The 23,160-nt window shown below is 37.6% G+C and overlaps 1 protein-coding gene across 1 annotated transcript in view; it reads left to right on the top strand.

Annotated features, from left to right (window-relative positions):
* Window positions 1-5,453: 5,453 nt before the first annotated feature.
* Window positions 5,454-23,160, top strand: part of MANSC1 (MANSC domain containing 1) — a 130,568-nt gene continuing 112,861 nt past the window's right edge. The window contains exon 1 of the mRNA XM_044087238.1: window positions 5,454-5,863. The gene's annotated coding sequence lies outside the window, so the exon portion shown is untranslated. The remainder of the gene's footprint in view (window positions 5,864-23,160) is intronic.

Here is a 23,160-nt window from a genome sequence, read left to right as displayed (position 1 = left end):
AACAAATACTTGTACATTAAAACCCCGCTGGAGAACATTCGTTCTCCAATCAGGGGTGTTGATGTAAATTGTTTTACGTTGTTAAAAAAATCTTGTATTCCTGCAAATGTATACATACATGCATAATTCAGTTGCCTGCTATAACATCATATAGTATACAAAAACAGAAAAATAAAATCCCTTGAAACTTCAGTCAAGTTATCTGATTTGTGCATGTAGACAGCATGTCACCCTTCAGTCTTGTTACAGGATTCATTTGTTCTTGTCAGAATGCTGCAGTATAGAACAACTTGCTGAACTTTTCACTAACATCCTTCCACTCATCAAATACCTTCATATGTGGAAAAAGAATATACCACTCTAGCTCCCGTTTCCACCATTCAACTGGTCATCATACACAGCTGATCAGATGAAAACACTTGATGCACAACTCTTTATGATCCCAGATGCACAAATGAACCATTAAGGAACATGCTATCACATCTTCTCTACACTAACCATCTTATCTGTAATACCATGTATCATGATACACTGGTCCCTTTATATTTCTAACTGCTTGGATTGCTTGTGACCTCTCCCCAGATTCTAATTACTCTTCAACAACAACACACCATCATCTTTCCTGACCACAAAAATAAGGCCCTTCATAAATGCTTATCTTCCCAACTTCCAGCACAAATAATATATGTCAGTTGTTAGCAAATATTATAGCGTATCCAAACCAATATGAACAAACTCCTTTACCAGTGATTCTAAGATCACTCCAATTAATCAAACATATGTATGACCCAGCAAATACTGACAATTCATACAGCTTTTTCTGCTTATCACTATAACTAAAGTATAAACAAGTTGCATGCAGATGCAGGGAGACTTCAGATGGTATCAGGTGGCTTATAGAAGGCTATGCCATATGAGGAAAACTTCTGGAACACACACACTTGTGTGTGTGTGTGTGTGTGTGTGTGTGTGTGTGTGTGTGTGTGTGTGTGTGTGTGTGTGTGTGTGTCTGTATGTGGAGAGAGAGAGTGCAAAACTGTAGTAGTGGTTCTTGTATGGGGTTCCCTAAAAGTTAAGGGTTTCAACATTACCATTGTATGCGTACTGCAGTGAAGAATGAGACAGCTAGGCATTCAACAATACCTGAAATAACAGTCAGACAGTAGTACAGACCACTGCATCAGCAGGAGATACTTCAGGGTTGTGGGAAAACTTCCACTGGTACACAACAAAAAGAATACTTTGTGGCATAAAGTTACTGCAAGACTTAAATGGCAAGAAATAACTGTATAAAAAGAAGTGGCTAACAACTAAATATAAGCTCTTTTGCATAATTTAACATGGACTTCATGAAACAAACACGTAACAGCATAAAAAGCCATCTTTTATACATAAATTCATGTTGTCACATGGTCAACCACCACCAATAAGCAAACAGAACAATATCACAAACATGTCAATGAAAATATAGCATAATTAACAAATAAATATCAAATGAATGCTATTAAGTTATTACAAACAATTTTGAGTAGATATTAAGTAAAAGGTCTTCATTTTGAAACACTACACTAGTAATACCAATAGTTTGACTAAGACAAGGCAGTCTATCAGCCTGCAACCTTTGTTACCATTCCATTTTTTTTTTGGTCTTCAGCAAACTATAACAATCTCTACCTCTACGAGCCATAGTAACTTGATCTAAAACACGAAAAATAATCTTAAAATTCTTACACAATGTACTGTGATTACATAGGGCATTTTTGTAATTTCTTATAACTAAAGTATGGTAATAAATTCTAGTTACTAGTTTCCTTGTGGTCTTACCCACATAGAAACACTCGCAGGACAAGCATTATATATATAGGCTTATTATCATAACCCAGAAGTGCACTCTGTCGAATGGTTACATCGCCGAACTGAAATGTCGAAAGTGAAAACGATTTTAGGTCCCCATTTTGAACCATGTTAATACCAATGGTTCGAAATTTGTTACACACGCTACACCACAAGAGTTATAGTTGAAATATACAGGTGTAACCAATGCCTTACTGACCAAGGCAACATAAACAGTGGGGCAGCTGCTGATTAAATGACATCAGGAACACCCATGACATGCATACGTCCCATTATATTTGCTGGTATGGAATCCTTTAAACACATGTTCCCTTCCCTTAAGAATAAAGTTAATAGTTAAACTAGCATTTGTATTAAAATTAGGATGTTCACCTATAACTTTAGTCAGATCAACATTACCCAAAATGATTTTCAGTTATACAAAATATTTTTGATGTCATTACAGTCAATAGAAGGAATGATGACCATAGAACTACAATGTCAATTGGTTAAAAATACATTAGAATAGGCTTTTATAATTAGAAATCAAATATGTTTAAAACAATCAATCAATTCTACCATCCTTCACTTCACACAAAATATCATGAAGAAATTCACAAGTGTAACCATGCTCCTTAAACATATTAAAAAGCATATTATACTCCTTCAAAAAACAACCTCATCAGAAATCAAACGTGAGGCTCTAATAAACTGACTTATAATAACATTTTCTTCATAGATAAATGATGGCAACTAGAGGCATGTAATAGCTTATTTACACAAGTAGGCTTCCTGTGAATTTTAGACAAAGTTAGCAGAATCATACAAAAATTCATTTTCAACATCTAAACATTGCACTTGGGTTGTAGACAATGCAACTATAAATGACAAAAAAGATATGTAGTATTACTCATTTCCTTTAGTATTTGATGAAATAATTGTTCATCACCAGACCAAATAATAAATAAATCAATAAAATGTTTATAAAATACTATATACTTAATCTCATTTTGCATAAAACATCCTTTTCTCACTGTGCCATTATGATGTTAGTAAAAGAGGGAGTCATACTGGCATCCACAGCACATCCACAGCAATTCCTGAATATTGTTTATAATATTTACTCACAAACACAAAATAACGATTATCTAAAATCAGTTCTAACAAGGAACATAAACAACAAACATCTTGATTGGATAACTTGTAACATCTAAAAATGCAATCCCCGTATACTGAGGTATGAACATTTATAAAGATTTGACATCAATGGGAGCCATTAAAATATTACAGTTATCAACTTTAACACAAGATAACAATTTCATGAAATGCCATGACTCTTTTACATATGAATCAATTTGGGTAACAATGTTTTTAACTTTACTTTCAACTAACAGCATCAGAGGTATAGTTTTGGAGCCACTGGCAGCAACAATAGGTCGATATGGTGTCTTATGTAAATCCTTATGTAATTTTGAACACCAAATAATATTCCTAATCTGGGAAAGAAACTTGTAAAAATAATATTCATCCAAACAGCTGACAACTACCATCAAAGACTAAACAGGAACATCTAGCTGCATTTTTGACAAGAGATGAGAGACTACTTCTATGCATGCAACACACATAAAACTGTAAGCATCTACATCACAGCATTTTTTACTCTGATGTATTTTAAATTTTGTATAGATACCAGGAACCTCTGAATACTACAACAGTCCTGATTGAGATCCACCCATCTATTCTCAACCCCTTTTTCCCATTTTGCACATGGAATTGGGGTGTCACTTCAGCAGTGACAATCATCTTGAGCCAAGGTTTACACTGCCAGGTGATGGAGATATGTGTATCAAAATATAGTACTACTCACATAAGACAGTAACTATACTTTCTCCCACCTTATTACAGTGAAATTATCTGTTTTACCTAGTAAGGAACATATCTTCTCTGAACAGGAATCCCTGAATTTACTACCATCTCACCCCATCTTCAAACAAAGTGGCACTCATTTCTAGAGGCATCATAACCTTTAAAACCATATGCATCTAACTCTATATAACATAGATAATGTAAAGTGAGTGCAGGCATTAGTCATCCTCAGTTACCCAAAATATTCTGGGATAAAATAATAATTACATAAAGGAAGGTTAGCATTAACAGCATATGATAATATTATTTACTATTTCTTTGTATTAGTCATTTAGATCCAATGGCCATTCCACAGTAGGCATGCATGTGACTTTATGAAAACCAGGCCAATGGACTCAAAAGAAAAAAAAACAATGAAAGAAAGCACGTGCAGTTCAGCTAGAAGAGAAATGGTATTATGTTTTTTTTTTCTGTATATTCAGCAGTGTATATTTTGCAAAGGCATGTAAAAATGTACTCTAGGTTGGCAAAAGTGGACAATTGTACTCATGTTTATATCTGTCCAGATCACTCTTTTATCTTTCTACAATGTGCACTAAAGTTGGGTTACCATGTTTTTAGATGGGCTAAAGAGGCACAAAATCCAGTAATACCAATGCAGTTCTTAATTCCTCAACTATTCCATATTGCAAATAGTTCTTTAAGGTGTTCGGCTTTTTACTGCTTGCTTTTACATGTATTCTTGTTATGTCTTTTTTGCAACAAATATTTTCTTAATAAAAATATTTGGAGGAAAAAAACAGTAGTATATTTCTTATTAAAACAAAAGATTTAACAGGGCAGTCCACACCATTAATCAATGAAAAGGATTTGCTTCAATCTACTGATAATATAACTACACTCTATAGCAGAATTTACTGTTTTATATCATACTGAGGTGCTTAAGTTACATTGCCACCATTTTATCATAACAGAAAAGAAGGAAAAATTATCACCCAGTCCTGCGATCCTATCTTCCCCAGAATTACCTTTGAAATCTGCAACCCTAATTTACAGGCTCAGACAGTTAAAAAGAGCACAAAATAAGCAATTTGTACACATGCCTTATTCAAGTTTCTTTGCAATTAATCTTTCAGCCACAACTAGTATGGTATTCCATACCCTGCAAATCAAAGTGATACCTGTAACAAAGACAAATACATCCTGGATATGAATCGGCAATCCCTACCATCTTTCCTCAACAATAACCAATAAAGGAAAAGTGCATGCCAAGAACATCAATTACCTTAGGCAAGATGTCAATTTTATACGACCCAAATGAATGGAGGATTTCTTGGATTCCCTACAAACAATATATGCTCTTTTCCACAAGAACATAAAACGCGTGTTTTTCAAGAAATTCACACACCTAAAATGCGGGATTGTTAAACGGTATAGACTATAGATGGAAAGTTCCCTCAGGTCACACACGTGAAATTACTGCAGCCGCTTGACAGCTGATGAGAATTTTATGAAACAGTAGAGCCCTTAATGATCTTCAACTAGATCAAAAACCGTAAATAAACTTTCCAGAAAAACTTTAGATCTCTACTGCAAAATCAATGCCTGAACTGACTTTTATTTAAGTGAATTGCATAGCTCAGGTAACAAGCCGTTATTATTTACACCTAGTTCCTATTTGGGGAAGGGCATCCAATAAACGTGTCCTTCCGGGTTACATTTTTCTCGGCAGTTTGTAAGGTAAAGAGGTATTTTAGCAAGACTGTGAAGGGGTGTGACACTTTCACTTACATTTTTTGGAGTAAAACCTGTATGTCATTTAAAGAAGAACAAAATGAATAGATTCTTTTATAATGGCTGGTTTTAGTCTAACGCTTCCTCCTTTGCACGTCACAACCTAGGGGCGGTAGTGAAGTGCTCTTTCTTGTGGAAATTGAGGGGGTTATGATTGCTTTAAAAAAGCTCTTAAAAACATATACTTATTATTTGAGACTAAGGTATAGTTGGAAATTTCTTAGTTTCATTGGCTATAAGTAAATATGGTTTAAGAAAGTACAATTCTCATCTTCCTCCAAAGTTTCTCTTAGTCCACGCCTAGTCAATTCAATGTTTCGGATCTGGAGCTGGACAGATAAAATAGCGTTTGTCAAAAAAAAGCTGTGCGGTAAGTGTTTTAGCGGCGTTCACTATTACAGATGTATTTTTACAGTTTTCCTTATGGTATAATTTTAATGTCGTAGCTGGGGAGTGCTGTGTTTTCATGTTGAGTTCCGGAATGTGGATATTTCAGACTATTGCCTAGAAACGAAATCCTTTTTTCGTGAACAGTAACGAATAGGCTAAATAAATCAGTGACACAACGATGGTAATAAGTTATGTTAGCAGAGTGTAGATCTATAGTAACATTTTAAGTCATTTGTGTGCACTGCTATAATAAAATATTTTCTCAGCATTTTAGAGCTTGTGTACCACAACCCTGTATTGCGAAGAGCCCGTGAACGTGCTTTGTTTAGGTAAAATGCATACCTCTCCACTGCCCCTGATTTTTACTATAATTTTAACCCCGTCCCTCATAATTACGCCTAAAATGGTGACTTTTGGAGAAAAGTGGATGAATAACAAATAATGACGATAATCGGAGCTATAGACTTTTTTTACTTCCGAAAATGTATCTTGCTCTGTCTTCAAGTTAATATTAATAGTGCTAATATTTAAAAGTGTCCCTGATTCCATTAATATTTGTCCCTGATTGGGTGAGAGATATATTAGTGTTCCAGAAACATGGTTCAAAACAGTTTTGTTATTTATGATTTACAAGTCTGATAACGTAGCCACTTACTTTTGCACACCTCTCAACTCTCCGATTTTTAGGGTTGCCCCTGATTTTGGCTCACTTTTTGTTTTGCCGCTCCTAATACTAGCACGATAGACTTCTTTTAGGGTTACCACCTGTCCCACTTTGCGAGGGACAGTCCCTCTTTGGGCAGTTGTGTCCTGACAAAAAATATTGTATGTATAAACAGTTATTCTGTATAGTTGCATAAAACAGTTATTCTGTATCTAAAACCTGTAAAATCTGATGTTTGTCCCGAAAATGTGTCACTTTTGGCCAAAAAAAAAGCAACCCCTAACTTCTTTTGCTTTAGAAAGTCTGCTTGTCTTATGTCAACTTTTCAAAGTTCCTGCTACTACCACTATTTAAAAAAATGTCCCTGATTCTGGTGGTAGGATGTTGAGAGCTGTGCAGTGCTGTATGGGGGAAAACTGTAATAAATTTGAAAGCCCTGGTCTTGGAGAATTTACCATACACATAAATAAAGTGGCACATACAGCCTTTGGTGCAGAAAGCTGTTGGTTGTATTCCTACACCCGATGGGTCGATTGCTGAAAGTGTAGTATGAGGAGGATGTTATACCTCTGAGTGCTGTGTTGTCCTTCGTCTGAGATGTTAAACGGAGGTCCTATCTACCTGAAGTGGTGGCAGCTCAGGTGGATGTAAAATATCCTATGGAGCCTATTGAAAAATAAAGTTCCTGATGCCCTGGCCAAATTTCCTCCAGTAGTATCAGTATCACATCTGACCTCCCCTTAAGAGGTTTCTGTTCTAGTGGGACTAGCCTGGTACCCAGTAAAGTATATGTGTATATTAACTTGAGGTTCTAGCTGCCTTAGTTGGTGGTAGCTCAGATGGCCTTAAAATTCCCATGGCATTTGCTGAAAGAGTAGGGGATATTTTTAGTTTTTTTGCAATGATCAATAAAATCCACATATAATTTACAAAACAAATTTACACTGCACATTTCTCGTAAAACATTCTAAAAAACAATATATATGCAAAAAACATTTTTATAGTCTATAAAAGCATCTAGCTAATCAACAAAGTGAATGTTGCCTGTAAACCTCATGACCTACCAAAATTTCATCCAAATCCTGCACCGAAGGATTTGCAGAGGTCCTCCAAAAATACACCCAAACTTGTTGAACTGTAACACAAGTCTAAAATGCTTGACAACGATTCTAATTCCCCACAAACACATTTTTCTTCTTTGTTTAGAATACAAATGGCTTTTAATTGAAACATTTTTATAACTCAATCTCCAAATAAAATTCGAAAAATAAACCTACTGCTGAACTAGCAACTTTTACAAATCAAATTCTTGCTGTTAAATAACCCAGTAAGTCCTCCTATCCAGGACTAAAAAAAAACTCCTCATAACAGAAGATGGTCAAACTCCCCTACCTCCGAATAGTTATAGTGCAATACAATAACAAAAAACGGTAAAAAAAAAAACAGAAAATAGAGATCCTGGAAATCATCTTATTCCATGAAGTTCCATTTTAGTTTTACTGTAGCAGTGATAAGCTAATGGGTCTTCAAATGACAGCTCAGAAGCTTAGCTTATCCAAGAAGACCCAAAAGGGTACCTCAGAGGATAGATGGATAGAATTGTAACAGCATTTAGCCAGGGAAAGAGTGGCAGGAACATATTCTGATTCTTTCCAGTCTTACTTTATACCGTCCCATTTCATTACTAGATTGGCCCTTGAGCTGGCCTCCTTACTGGAAGATGTTCAATAGTTCCCTGCCCCCATTTGTTATTAGGCTAATGAACGTTAGGACCTTTACAAGCCTAGCCACACACCCAAAGTCATTTGGGTCCCAAGTGTCATGGGTGTCTATATGGTGGGAGGGGCATATTTGTAGGAGGTTTGTTAGGATAATATTTTTTTTATTGACCGCTTCTGTTCACAAGGGACATGGAGGCCAGACTGGAAGTAAATTTACAATTTTCCACCCTTTTAAAATTTTATTTGAAAAGGGTCAGGGATGATGTCTTTTACTTGGATGGGGAGTCTGTTCCATAGGGCAGGGATCCTTTGGTGCACACATCAGTGTTGCCAGTACATTCTATTTATGTCCCCCACTGTTCAGATCTGTGGCTGTAGCATTTCTACTGCTCTTTGTTTTGCTCATGTGTAGCAGATCCATCAAGGCTGGGTCTGAGGAAGCCCTGTAAGCCAGGTAAAGATTCCATCTCTGCAGCCAGTAGGAGACTGAATACAGAGACAGAGCCTTTAGGTGATCAGACTAGGACAAGGATGTTCATGCCCTGACTTCTGGTGGGACACCTTTGTGGATGTTCCAACTTTTGCAAGTGTCTGGTTAGATACATGCCAAAGGGGCAATGTATTCAGTGATATGTCTAATAAGGGCAGAGTAGAGTGGTACTATAACATTCTTGGATTGGGATGGTCATACCCTTACCTACAAGTTGGGCGACATAGAATAATTTTCTTTTTATCTTGTCTACATGTTGGTCAGAGGCCAAATTACTGTCTACATATGTTTCCAGATCCCTAAGTATTGTGTCAACTGTTATAAGTGGAGTACTAATTAACTTAGGTTGACAGTTTCCCAAAGGACATTAATGGATTTTTGGCATTCGGCTTTAGGCCATGACTTTGGCATCAGGTATTTTCTTGTGTTAAATCCACTTGCAAAATGTTGGTGTCTTGGAGATGATCTATAATAGCTCCCAATTTATAGTCATCTGTGAACTTGGTGAGCCAGAGACCTTGAACATTGGCCTTGACTTCTGGGAAGTAGATGCAGAACAGAAGCAGGCTCAGGACGGAGCTTTGGGGTACTCCACTGTTGACCATTCCCTTTTGTAGAGGTGGTCTCACTGATCCTGACTTTTTGAGTACTGTCTGAGAGCCAGCTGGCAATCCAGGATTTGCACGTAGATCAGAGAGCTTTTCAACAATGCCTGAGTGGGGTATTGTATTGAATGCCTTAACCAGGTCAAGATACGCAGTATGCACTGTTTTACCCTCGTCCATTGCCTCAATGATCCTCTCAAGGAAGTCTACCAAGTTAAGTAGGTGTATCTTTCCCTTAACAGTCACATTGGGATGGGTCCAGTGTCTGTAGGTTGCCAATGTCGTTGTGTATCCTTTCTATGATGGTTCATTTTATGGCTTTACATATTAGGCTTGTTAGACTAATGTAGCTGTAGTTCCTTCATTTATTTGATGGTCTGCCCTTATGGAAGGGAATGTGTTGCAGTCCTCCATTCACTTGGAATGTAGCCTGTAATGAAGGCTGTAGTTGAAGAGTGCCTCAAGTGGTCCTGAGAGGTCATGCTTTGGACTGTTGAGGCAACAGAGGATGTTGCCAGGACCCGTGGAGGAGCTATTCGTGGCTTTAGTGAGTGCTGCCAGCACCTGGTCCCTGCTGATAGCTGCAGGGAAATATTTTAGAGGGGATTTCCCCTAGTGGAGCTGAAGGGGGGTGGGGTGGGTGAAGTTTGAGCTGAATTTCTCAGCGAGGAGATTTGCTATTTCACCCTGATCGGTGAAGGTGGCACTCTTCACCACCAGTTCAGCGTGTTGTCTCTATAAAGTTCTGGACATAGGTGAAGAAGGCCTTGCGATAGCCCATAACCTGCAAGGCTATTTTGACTTGACTAGACCTCTTAGTTTCTTATTTAGTTGTGTAAGAGAACACATGTCTGTAAGGGAGTTGCTCTTCCTGATTCTGGCCAGGAGTTTTTTTTCATATATATATGTTATTTTGGGCCATTTGCGTGTTTGTATAGGGACTCTGTAAATACTTCTGTGGTGTCGGGGTTAGAGAGAGTCCTGAATTTTGATAAACTGTCACTTAATAGTAGGATGCAGTTTGCCTTTGAATAGTTCCTGTTATTGGTTTAGATGGATTTTTATTTCAAATGCGACTGTTTTGGGATCCGACCTTATTAGTCAGGACCTGATACATGGGGGAGCACTCTCCTATGTTAGTGCATGCTCAGTTACTCACCATCTGTTCTTAATTTCTCCAAGTCTTTTGGGTTTCTAGTACCATGATGGGAATGAACCCCATTCCTAAGTTTAAAGTTCACGAAATTAGTGTTTCAATCTTTGTTAGCCAGAAGTGCTCTTTGCAGCACCCGCAATATGTCTGGTAATGACTCCTCCTGCAATTCGTATGAAGTTACATGTATTGGTAATGTATCTAAATACGATTGTAGATTATTTTTTTATATGACCCATTGCTCCTACTACTATTGTAACTGTTTGGGTGTCTTTCTTACACACTGCTCTCATATCTGCCTCCAAATTTTGATATTTTTTTGACTGTTTCTCTCTGTATGCAAGACACTGTAGTCACTGGGTGTAGGAATTTCAATGACTAATGCTACTTTTGTCTTCTTTTCATGGGCCACTATATGTGGTTTTCTTGCATTTGTCTTTTGAACTGTTGGTAATGGGTAATCCCATGTGATGTAGACTTCATCATTTTCTGTGATGCTTTGTGGCTAATGTTTCCAGTGTTTTTCAGCTACTTCAGTATTATAATGTTTGCACAATCCCCAGTGCAACAGTCTTGCCACATTATTATGCCTTTCAGTGTACAGTCCTTCTGCCATTAATATATCGCAACCAGCAACAAGGTGTGTGACCTACATTTGTCTGTTTCTCCCACATGTTCAATGGGCTTTGGTGTACATAGCCCACTATCTTCAGCTGCTAATATTAACCTTTCATCTTTCGGTTTGAATTTGCCTTTCCTTAACCATTTCTGCATTCGATCCTGATCAACACAAGGTTCTTCCAGGAGTTTTCTATACATGCAACTATATTTACACAATTTTTACATGTCTTGCCTTTTCATCTGATTCTTCACCTTATATTCTTTCCTTTGTTTTTTTAGTCTGATTTTTTTATCTACTTCTGGTTTGACTTCCATTCCCACTTGACACTGATATACTTCTGCTAGCCTAAGCAGGGAAGTTGTCTTAGATTTATTCTCCTCCTGTTTCAAAACTTTCACTATGCTTGGGCCTTGTGAGGTCAGCAGATATGTATGCTGTCCCATGTTTGCAGATCTATACATGTAATCAGTTTCAAGCAGGCCAATACCTCATTCAGAACTGCAAATGTATAATCTTGGTATGCACTGATTTCTATAAATCATTTTGAACATGAAGCATCCTTGTTTTCCTGCCTAATCTATCCAGCACCTTTTGGGGCCAGTCAATCCCTCCAAAACTGCAAGTTAGGACAGGAAGAGCAAACTGGTTTGTAGCTTGAATTTTGTTCCTAGATGTCAGTGCTGTTTTCAAGATTAATGCAAGTCTTCTAAAATATTCCTTACTAAGTTTTATTTGCATTTGTTCATGTTTTATTGTTGATCCTTCATCCAATATATTTATGCACTCCCTCTTGCTCACGTTTTATCATATTCCTGTCCAAAACTGATGTTTTCTTCGTACTGCAGTTTTCCTGCTTTAAAGGTTGCTTTTGCACATTTATCAAGACCAAATGACATTCTTGTATCATCTGAACAAGTTTTGATTACTTGCAGTTATGCTTTCAGTTCCTCATCTGATGAGATATACAGTTTTAAATCATCGACAAACAGAAGATGAAAAGTCTTTGCACTTTTTGGTTTTCTGGGAGCCAAATTATAGCCATGACCTAATCTGCTAAGTCGACAGCTTAATAGGTTAAGGGCAAGGCAAAAGAGTAAAGGTGACAAGAGAGTAACCCTGAAATATCCCCCTTTGGATTTTTTATCCCTAGAATAGTAATTGGTCCTTTATCATGGCTTAACTGCAAAGTGGTTTGCCACTGTTCATGGTCGCTGTGATGTAGTTTCAGTGTAGGGTATATCATACATTTTTAAAGCACTTTTTTATCTATGAATGTGGGATACTGTCAAATGCTTTTTTGCAGTCAATCCATGCCATACTTATTCTTCCCCTTTTTACAGTTTTTGTATTTCTATAATTGATTTTTCTTCTAAATGACTATAAACTCTTGGCATCAATTTCAGTGTATAGCTTAAATGTCATCGGAAGGCACGTTATTGGCCTATAGTTTTTAGGGTAGCTTGCAGGTTCACTCTTAAGTAAGGGCATTGTTTTTCCTGTTAGCCAGGTTGTTGTCTGTCCAGGATGCGCATATAAATAGTTCTACTCATGGCTAAGTCTTCATGCAAAGATGTTAATACTTTTAACCAGAAGTTGAGTACTGCATCTGGGCCTGGGGTTTTCCAATTACAGACTTTTCTTAACTTTGTTTCAATCTCTCTGGCTGTTACTTCACCCATTTCATATCATGTACCTTTGAACTTTTTTCTTTCTTTTGCTACTTCTCTCCATTTAGTATCTTTATGTTCTACAGGATCTTCATAAATACTTCTCCAAAATGTATCTATTTTTTTCTTTTTTTGGTGGTCTTTCATTTCCTTTTACCTTGTTTCCCAATTCTCTATAAAACGTTTTTGGGTCCTCAATAAATGTGGTTATTTTGTACTTTTCCTTTGTACTTGTCTGTAAGCTTTTCTGCCTGTGCTGATATTTTTAGTTTATTTGTGGTAGTGCATGATAAATCCTGATCCATTATAATGTTGCACATTGCTTTTATCAGGTCTATCTTTGAGTATTTTGCTGTTCTCTTCCCTCTTCTGTACTCCTAACAGTGACGCTTCTTGTCTTAATTATTTTCTAGTTTTTTCTATTCGATACTGCCATGATGGTTTTCAATTTCTCCCCTTACTTTCCCTTACTACCCTGTGCTCTTGCAGTAGAATTTTATCTGTTAACTTAGCTGCACAATAATATATCCTGTTTACTTCTGTTTATATCCCATGGATCTTTACGGGCAGTTCTAATTGCTGTTCATTTGTTTTATCAAACTTCTGACTTTTTTGGTTTTATTGACCTTGTGGAGTCTGTTTCATTGATCTTAGTATGTCCGTGTCTTAAATCAAGCAGCTCTTCTCTTAGCTAATTTTCCTCTAAACTGAGGGCACATTTTTTGTTCTTAATTTCCTGTGCCTAAAGATAGCATCTTCCTGTGGCACATTCTCTTCAGTTTCATCCTGTCATCCATTGCTCTGTCATATGGGAACTCGCTGGCCTATGACTCCTCAACATTGACTACATTAGTTACCACAGTCTCCTGTTCTTTCACTTGCTGTTCAGCTCCAAGTGAAAGTTTGTACTGCTTCCTTGTGGAAGGTCCCAAAATGTCTTCATATGGCAACTGAACAGTTGCTTCCTTAATTCACTGGTTTCTCCTTAATTTGGATGTCCATTGCTCTATCCTGCTGTGGTGCTTTCTGATTTAGATTTTCTACACTGAATCCTTCACGTTGCAGATACTCCATAACCTCTTTTACTATTTCTTTAAATTTTCCGTTACTAATCATCTTTTCTACTTTTTCCTCTGTCGTCTTATTTTTTGTATTGTATAGTTTTCTATGTCCGGATTCTTTTGCCTATATTTCTCTTCAAATATCTTGGTGCTGCTGTTTTTGTATTGATTAGTTTTGCTTTCTCCTTTTTGTATACATATTCCACCATATTAAATCTCCTCTTTTCTTTCTCTTGTCCATATTTATTCTTCATATGTCTCCTGATCTTCCTGTTTCTCCTTACTTTGGGGGCTCGTTTCCTCATGCTGTGATGTAATTTGTGTTGGACCTTCTACACCAACTCCTTCACTCCACAGGCATTCCATGTCTTCAGTGTCTGTTTTTTTAACTTCTACTTTACTAATCTTCTTTTCCACATTCCCTCTTTGTGATATTTTTTTATTGTGAAACTTTTCATATCTTGATGCCTTTGCCTGTATTTCTCTCTGAATATCTTTGGGGTTGCCTTCTTTCTATTGATTAATTTGGTTTTCAACTTTGCATGAATATTGTACCATATCAAATCTGTTTCTTTCCCATGTCCTTATTTCTTTTTTATACCTTTCAAAAATTTCCAAGTTTGTGTTTATTTTCACACTTCCTCAAATGCTTCTTTTTCCAAATGGATCAAAGTTTCTTGGTCTATATAATGTTTTTCACAAATCTGTTGTATTAGTGAACACACATTTTTATTTGAAGATGCTGATAGCTTTTCTTGTGGAAGTATTTTTCTTTCCTCTAATCTTTTTGTATATCTTGTGTCTGGAAATACTGGGATTTTTGCATGATAGTAATGCATAATTTCTTTATTATCCTCAGTAATCCACTCTGTTGTCTTTATGGCTCTTCTTTGGCCTATCAGTTTTTGTGGACTGCTACCTCCTTCTATAGCAGGAGGGTCCCTGGCTTGGTCCCATTGTAGGAATGTTTTCAGATTTTGAGGATTCTACACTGTCATATTTTTCCAGTCCTAGCACCAGTGCCGCTACTGTCTTTGGGCACTTTTTATCCCGGGTCTTGTGCACCCGGCTATTTATTTTTTAGTTTTTGACCTACTTTTGTCCATGATGTATGCTATATAAAATAGTCTATATATCTGTGTCATCTTGGTGAGATTTTGTGAAAAAGTGTCCACCTTGTGAAGGTAATCGCTAAGACTTGAGGATAAATTCAGTTTCAGCAGTATTGGTCTCTCTTGCTTGCTGACTTGTCTCTCCATTCGGACCCCTACCTATCTGTTCCAGGGTGTGTCCAGGAAGCATTGTGTCCCTCAGTTTGAGGCACTGTACATTTCCCAGTCTATAGAGGGGTAGTTAAAGTCGGCCATTAAATTCTGTATTTGGTTGGATGGTGAGTACTTCTAGGAGGTTTAGGTAAGAGTCATGAGGCTCTTTAGGTATAGATGGAGACCTGTAGCTAGCCACGTTATGGTAAGTCACCTTATATTTGGTGACTTGCATGTGGATGAGCTGCATAGTATCAGCCTGTGTAACCAACCTGTAGGTATGTTTGTTGTAAGTGTAAGTTGAGATACTTCCACCTTTGGCCACAAGTCTGAGCTGCTGTTGGCCTAAATGTTTTAAAGGCATTAACCTTGCACTGCCAAAGTACTTTCTACAGCTTTAAACAGAGTCTCTGTCGTGGCACAGATTTCTGCATCCTCCAGAGTGAGGAGGGCTTGAGGAGTGTGGAGTTTTTTGTTTAAGCTCTGAGCATTGAGTAGTAATAACTTAAGGTTGCTTGTAGTCTTCACTGTGTTGGGTCTTGTCTTTTTGGCATTTCCTAAAAAAGGCTCTGGGGGGGGGGGTAAATAAAGTTTTAGCCTATATCTGAAAACCTGGGGGAACAGGTGCAGCCCATCCTTGGCAAAGTGACGTGGTCTGTTGACCACTTCCTTCATGCTGACTTGTATTGGAACCTCCCTGGAGTGACACCAGAAGCTAAGCCAATTAAGATTAGTCATTTTATGTTTATCCTGTGCCATCATCCTTGGAGAAGGTAGAATGCTGCTTAATGTAAGGCTGATACCAATGATAGAATCATATTGATACATGGAGGTCAGTAACAAGTGTGTGATATTGCAGATCCTGGCTCCAGATAGGCAACTAACCATTTTCTTCTCCTTGTCTAACCTGGTGAGTGGGGCATCTGTGTTTCATACAGTAAAGTATATGCTTGTCGTATGGCCTTTGCTGCTGGGAGACCATTGGTTTTAGGCTTATGTGAAATGTTTGTTTTTGCGTTTGGTGTGTGGTTTAGTGCTTACTGAGGAGTAACATTGCCATTAGTTGGCTTTGGACGTCTTTGAGATTTGGGAAGGTTTCTTTTAAGTGCCTTAGTACCTAAAAGTACATGTGGCAGATGTAGTCTTGGCAAATGTTTGTATGTGAGATTTTTGTCTCCAAGGAAGTTGTGTATTTACATCTCTCTCATACCATGTTATTTTCTTTAATGATTAACTGGTTATCTCAGAGCAGAGGTCTCCCAGGGTAGTTTCTGGGGGTCAAGGACAAGATGTTATGTAGTGCTAGGATATGGTAATGCTTTTCAGTGTGCAAATTAGCTGCTGTAAGCGTATGTCTGCACAATGCCACACTGTTTAACAGGTTTCAGATCTAATCCTAAGTTTATAGGGAAATTTTATTGACTAGGCATTTTGCTACTATAAAGAGCACTGCCAACTGCCACTGTCTGGTGGGCAGCTCCATGCAAACTTGCCTGATTTATAGCAGAGAGATAAAAAGCTTGAAAACTGACCCCTACACCCTCTAGTTAATAAACAAATACACGTTGAGCTTCCTGGAGTGCTTCCCATTTCGGAGAGACCAGGTAAACACCTTTTGCCTCAAAATAGATTAGCCTGGAATTTCTTGATGTAAAAGCAAAGCAAAAGCAGCTCTTGGGTGCAGATTAAATAATTACCAAGTCCCTGGCCAGTTTGGCCTTCTGCAGGGTAATTGTTGGCTTTTCTAGTTCTATGTGCTTCCAAAACTATTTTTTCAACAACATTTAAATAAATGCTTTATAAAATGCTCAAAAACAGTAGTGATCACCATATAAAGCCAGTACAATTGTAAATGCTTTATAAAATGCTCAAAAACAGTAGTGATCACCATATAAAGCCAGTACAATTGCAGTAAATCAAGAAAAATTATCTTTGCTTGGATGGCTTTGGATGCATTTGAAACACTTGAAAAACAATGTAGAGTTCTCTGTAAGTCAACAAAGACCCTTGTAAACTTGCTTGATTTTTATAGTGGAGAACAGCTGGAATTTTAAGAGAATTGCTGTATATTGGAAATTGCAAATGTTGCATTATTTTCTTGTTATGACTGTTGAATTCTTCCATTAAATTGGCATGGTCAGAAAGTAGAATGGGTGATGCTTCAATTCTAATATACAAGTACTTGTTTATTTATGTAAATTGTATTATAAACCTATGAGTAGTGTGTGTAACATTTACCTCTTGGGCATTCTGTAGTCGCCCATGCTCCAGCCCTACTGGATGAGTAAGTGAGGCAGAGTATTTCCCTAAACTAGTAAGTCTTATCATAGGGCCGCATGGCACACCCTGACAGCTTGTCACTGAATTAAAATCTTCTGTTCATATCATTGGCTTCTCCCAGAAATCTAGTAGCTTTGTATATCTTCCCTAATTTCTCCCTCAGTAGATTTTGGAGGTCTGTAAAAACTCACAAAAGTGACAAATCAAAAATTGTTACTGACTAAGATAGTCACCTCCTCTCTCTTTAGCCTTGGGGCATAGTTTGGAGGACAGCATAGTTTGGAGGACAGCATAGTTCAGTAGCTTGTGTTCAGTCATTTTCTTGATTTTCCTTTTGCATAAAGACTAGGTGACTTTTTCTAAACTAGCCCATCACCATACAGGGTTACTTGACCCATTTACATTTTCAAGAAAATGTTATACTGAAGAATCTGGTGTGCCTCATCCATCCTTATTTATGCATTCACCATCTGTCATTAGTTAAGGAATACTGCCTTTTCAACTTTGTTTACACCTCCCAAGTCTTAAGACTTGGCATAACCTTTTTTTATGTCATTTTATTCCTAAATCTTATGTAGCAAGTTGTATCTTATTGTCAATGTTTATATTGTGGAGACTCTCTTGTAAATATGAAAAAATTAATGACCTTGTATTTGTACATCTGAGCTTTTGTCCCCAGACCTCCACTGAAAATGTGCTATGTTTAGCTCTGTGGACTTTCCCGGTAAACAAATGTCAATAAGTAAATAACATTTTAACACCATATTAAGCTGTTTGCCCTAGAACTTCTATGATACCTGTATAAAACTGTCATAAAATAATTTGGAACAGCATTGTTAATTGACTTGTGATTAAAGTATATTTGTCCAGTAACATCTCCATGCAAAAGGTACTTCTGGCAAAAAAGTGAACATTAAGTTGAATCTTGCTGTCATGGGAAAAAGTTCCTCTATAGCATGGCTGAATTATAACCATACAGCAAGTTTCCAAGTATAAATTCCACTCAATCACACTACTGGCATAAAAATATGATTAGTCCAATAAATGTGAATGGGCTGCCATATCAATATCCTTATCCTTAAACATTCACATTTGCAAACCAATTGGGCAGTGCCACGTATCTATAGCAAGCCAACCTGTTACAAAGCAAACCCAAAGTCCTTGGTGCTTCTTCTTTCTTTGCTACCATGAGTCTGTCTTTTAACTCATTTTTTGCTAGAGTAAAGAAAAATGGCTTGAACATTCCAGTCTTCATAACAAACCACTAGCCCCAAGTTCCAGTGCATATGACTGGACACCTAGTTGTTGGATCTAGTTCCCTTAACATCTTCACTGGCTCTAAAAAGTCTGTATAGATTTTAATACCAGATGGAAGTAATTATTTTATAAAAGGCAAGATATACCAATTTAAAGCTCATTTTTTTGAGCAGCTGAGCTGAATAGCTGGAACAAACTTGTTGTTTTTTTATTTTTCTACAGGTTTAATCACTGAAGTCATGTTCTACATTTATCCTGGTATCTCCACAGTATAATTTCTACCCAGGCTGACAGAGTTGGGAGAGATTTTTGCAACATATGAAACAAAGGAGGAAGTTGTCGTCTTCCTATCCTGTTTGATATTTGTTGCTTGTGTCACTGAAAAAGAAGATGCACACCTTTTATGAATAGTTCATAGGATAGAAATACCAGTCCATTCCACCAGTACCTTCTAGATAAAGCCCTGTGGATCCTTTCCCTCTTTTCTTTCCAGTATACTTGATCTTCAAGGTCATTTGTTTAAAATTCTAACTGTTCCAGTCCGACCTGGTTGTCTGCATGCACATAGTTGTTTTAAATCCGTTAAGTCCAGAACCAAGTTTGCATGCTGTATGTGCACCTGCTTGACTTCCTTAGCCCTCCTTTTAATACTAACTACATAGTGGTCTATATTTGGCTCTGTAAAGTTAAGCTTCTATAGACTTTGAAAAGAGGGGTTGTGCATTTCCAGCGCAGCTTCTTTGTATATGGTCATGGTAGCCATACTGGTGCCTGAAGCTGGTAAAGTTCTAGGTCATGGTACTTTCCTTTGGTAGGATTCACTCTGATGGGAAATTTTGACAGGTGTCTTGCATCTGCTTTACTTGAGAGGTACCCGCTCAGAAATAAGTGCTTAACTGGTGTACTAAATTCCAGCAGTCCAAGAACTAGCTTAAGTGGTGTTGCTTCTCACCTGGCTGATATCTCTGCTGCTGTTTTGTTAGAACAAGAGGAGGATGCTGGTGTGTGTGTTCTACTTGTTTGTTTGTTTAGTTTATTTACTGTGGAAGTACACTGATCACAATAAACCATTTGTAGGCACAGCCCAGGTAAAGAAATTCACAAATAAATAAAACAAATTTGCATAGAGTAATCACAGAAGGTAGATAGTTCCATAGACAATTGATGCAGTATGTGCATATTAAGAGTAGGAAAACAAATGTGAATTCATTTTAGTAGTAAATGTGATAGGGAAGCAGCAGCTGAGAACAGATGGTCAAAGTAGAAGTGATGCAGGTGAGGAAGAAGTTAGGTGTCCAGTGGAATAGCACTTGTGGTCAGATTTTTGATGGAGGTGTCTTTAGAGCTAAGCTCTAAAGGTGGAGAAAGAGGACTTCATTTAGGTAAAGGGATTGCTGCAGTTTTTGTGCAAGAATAGAGAAGGGATGGTCAGTACAATGTAGTTTACTGTGGGGTATCTTGGAGTGAGGGAGTTAATTTGGAGAGTTTCTAGGGGTGGATCTTGGCTGTAAGAAGTGGGGAGGCACCCAATTGCGACAGTTTGAAAACAAGAGAGCCCAAGAGTAGTTTAGTTCTGTAGGAGACTGGTAGCCATTTGGCTTTAGAAGGAGGGTGTTCCTGAGGGTGGGAATTGGAATTTTGCTTTTGATAGACTGCAGAGTGGAAGAGTTTTGTGGGTATGATGGGAAAGCCCATATTCAAGTTGACTCCCTTGCAGCTGTTAGAGAGAAAGGGGAGATATTTTCCCGGACCTGAATAAAATAGAACTGATATTTTTCCCTGGTATTTTCAGTGTGACTGTGGACAAAATGATGTCACTGTTACGGTTGGTGATCCTTTAATATTTTAATCATGTAGTTAACTTTTTTTTATAGCTGGTTACAGATTGCAACGTTTGGATCTTTGTGATGCATCTGAGTATGTTCTTGTGTCATTCTGCAAAATAATGCACAAGTACCTTGTACAGCTTATTGAGGAGTAACAGGTTTTTTTTTTTAAATGGTCTGGTGGTAATCCTTAGCCTACTTGACCAAGGGCCAGCCGGTGAGATGTGATTTATAGCTTGCTAAGGCTATAACAGCCAGTTTCCAAACCTAAAGGGTACTTTGTATAGACTAGAATTGTTAATCCATGTGAGCTGAAGAAAGATGCGCTGCTTTTGCAGGTCTTCAAGGATCGGTGGCTTACAGATTTCCATTGCTGAGCTGATAAGTTCCCTTTAGAGGAAAAAAGCTTGCACATTTTCATTTAATAGAAACTGAATATTTTTCTGTGAAAATATTTTAATGGACTGTGTTGTGACTTTGTTACTTTTTCTGAGTGCTAATTTTTTACATTTTATTGTGGTAAAAGTTAAAATTAATTTAAACTTGGTTTCTCCTGGCTAAAACCTTTTCTCTTTTTTTTTTTTGGGGGGGGGGGGGGTAAACGCTTAACTATTTATTTTCTTTGGTAGAAAATTTATTTTAATACTTAATGTTTTATCAGTTACTACTGTCGTTCTTCTCTGGGATTAAAGGATCGTTTTTGGCTTCACAATGGAACATAGTAGTTCCTCCATTCTTCCTACCATAAAAAGGAAAACATTTGTAAATTGCCTTTCGCCCTTCAGGCTGTAAATTTGCCACAATGCAAATATGAGTGCCTCTGCTGTGGCCATTTCTGGCTCCTCTGACCATTTTTTTTCTTTGGCTCCCTCTGGCTCTGGTGTATTCCTACAGCCACTCTGGAATAGGGTTAGACACGTCCTCTGCAGCTTTTGGAGTGTCCTTGGTGAGCATGGGAGGGGCAACTCTTGTTAGCCTATAAGGAAGGAGTAAGGAATGCCTTTCTGCCTAGCTGGACTGAGAAGTCTGTCCTGAAGGACAATTTGCCTGTCTGGAGTCTGTCTTCTGTAGAAATTCCTTTGAAAAAGAAGCAAAATGTTACTGTTACCTTGCTTTATTGGTCTTAGCTGGGAGCTTAGTTTCGGTTCTTGACCCTTCCATTTCTGGTTTTACTGATTTTAGGAGGAAAAATAATTCATTTTCTGAAGAGGTTCAAGAGGTTCAAGAATTTGAACAGGAAAATGCTTGTGTGGGAACAACTGCTGTTTTTTTTTCTCCTGGTTTCTGACTGAGGAGAGTGCTTCTTCTGATAGTCCCTTAGGATTCTCTTTCTGAAACCATATCAAAATGAATCCATTGATTCAGTGAGAACATAATGATCTTCCATTATCAAAGAAATATTACAATTTATCGCAATTGGAATTTTCCAAAACCCACTCCAGTTACTGTTCTTCCAGCATTGGAGTATCTCTTTATTACACCCTGTAACTTTCCATATAGCTAGCCTGCTCCTCCAAGAGAAAGATAGTGTAACAGTCCTCAAGCTTATACATTTTTATTTTCTAATACCAGATCAGACCCTGTGGTTATTTCCTTGACTAATCTTGCTGCTACTAAATATCTCATAAATGTAAATTTCTCCCCTTTTGATAAGTATGGATAAGCCTTTGAAAGATCTGGGGGGTGGGGGGAGAGTATTCTTTTGCAACATGTATTTTTAATTTTTTTTGTGAAGCTCAATGTTTTTTGCTTCCTTTGAGAATAGAAGGGATATTTTGACTTTTCCCTCATCTGAGGAACAAGCATGTCTGTATTCTTATTGCTTCCATGTCTTAAGTGACTTAACACTCCTTGAAGTTTGCTTATGATTCCACTGCTGCCACTGTAACTGTTATGAGGAGGTTTGCTGGGTTACAGAGACAAAACCTTCCTGAGGATATAAAGTCTGAAATGTTGAATCCTCCGTTAGAGAGGAAGTGTGTAGACCATCTGCTGCGAAGGTCCTTAAAGTGTAATGAAAAAGGGAAGTTGATTCAGGGTGTTAATCAGATTATTCAGCCCTCCTTCTCTAAAATTGCCAAGGGTTTTATAGGTACCTCTGCATTCTTTTATAAAAAGCAAAACAAGCAAGCTTGATAGTAAGCGGACTACAGAAAGCAATATCATGAAGGTTCTATAAAGAAAGGAGCACCCCACCAAGACTAAGACTGTCTGACTGTCAACCCTGCCTAGTATGTAATTCTTCCCAAAATCTGGTAGTTCATTTTTGTTTGGCAATAGTCTATGACAAATGGGTTCTGAGTGATTCCTTAGGTATTCAATGGATGACTGTAGGAACCTCTTCCTCCTTTACAGGGATTCCTCCTCATTGGCCCAGATCAAACTTCTCTTTTCCCTTCTGTCATTCAGCATCCGCTAACTTATGGTGATAGTTGCTGTCCCTCCTTCTCTGTTAGTGAAAAGTTTTTATTCAAGAATGTTTTTCTGGTACCAAAGGAAGAAGTGTGGAGACTCCTCTTGTATCATTTCTGTCTAATCTAGTTTGTTTCAAAGTTCAAACTGTTATCCCTTCATGATCACCTCTCCTTCCCTATTTGTTTTTTAGTCTGTTTAGATTTAAAGGATGTTTATCACATTCCTATAGCACCACATTTCAAACTTTTCCT

Source organism: Protopterus annectens, chromosome 11.part0, assembly GCF_019279795.1.
Source record: "Protopterus annectens isolate FY-2018-M chromosome 11.part0, PAN1.0, whole genome shotgun sequence".
Lineage (NCBI taxonomy): Eukaryota > Metazoa > Chordata > Ceratodontiformes > Protopteridae > Protopterus > Protopterus annectens.
The sequence above is the reverse complement of the archived record's forward strand: the minus strand, read 5'-3'. Positions and strand labels throughout refer to the sequence as shown.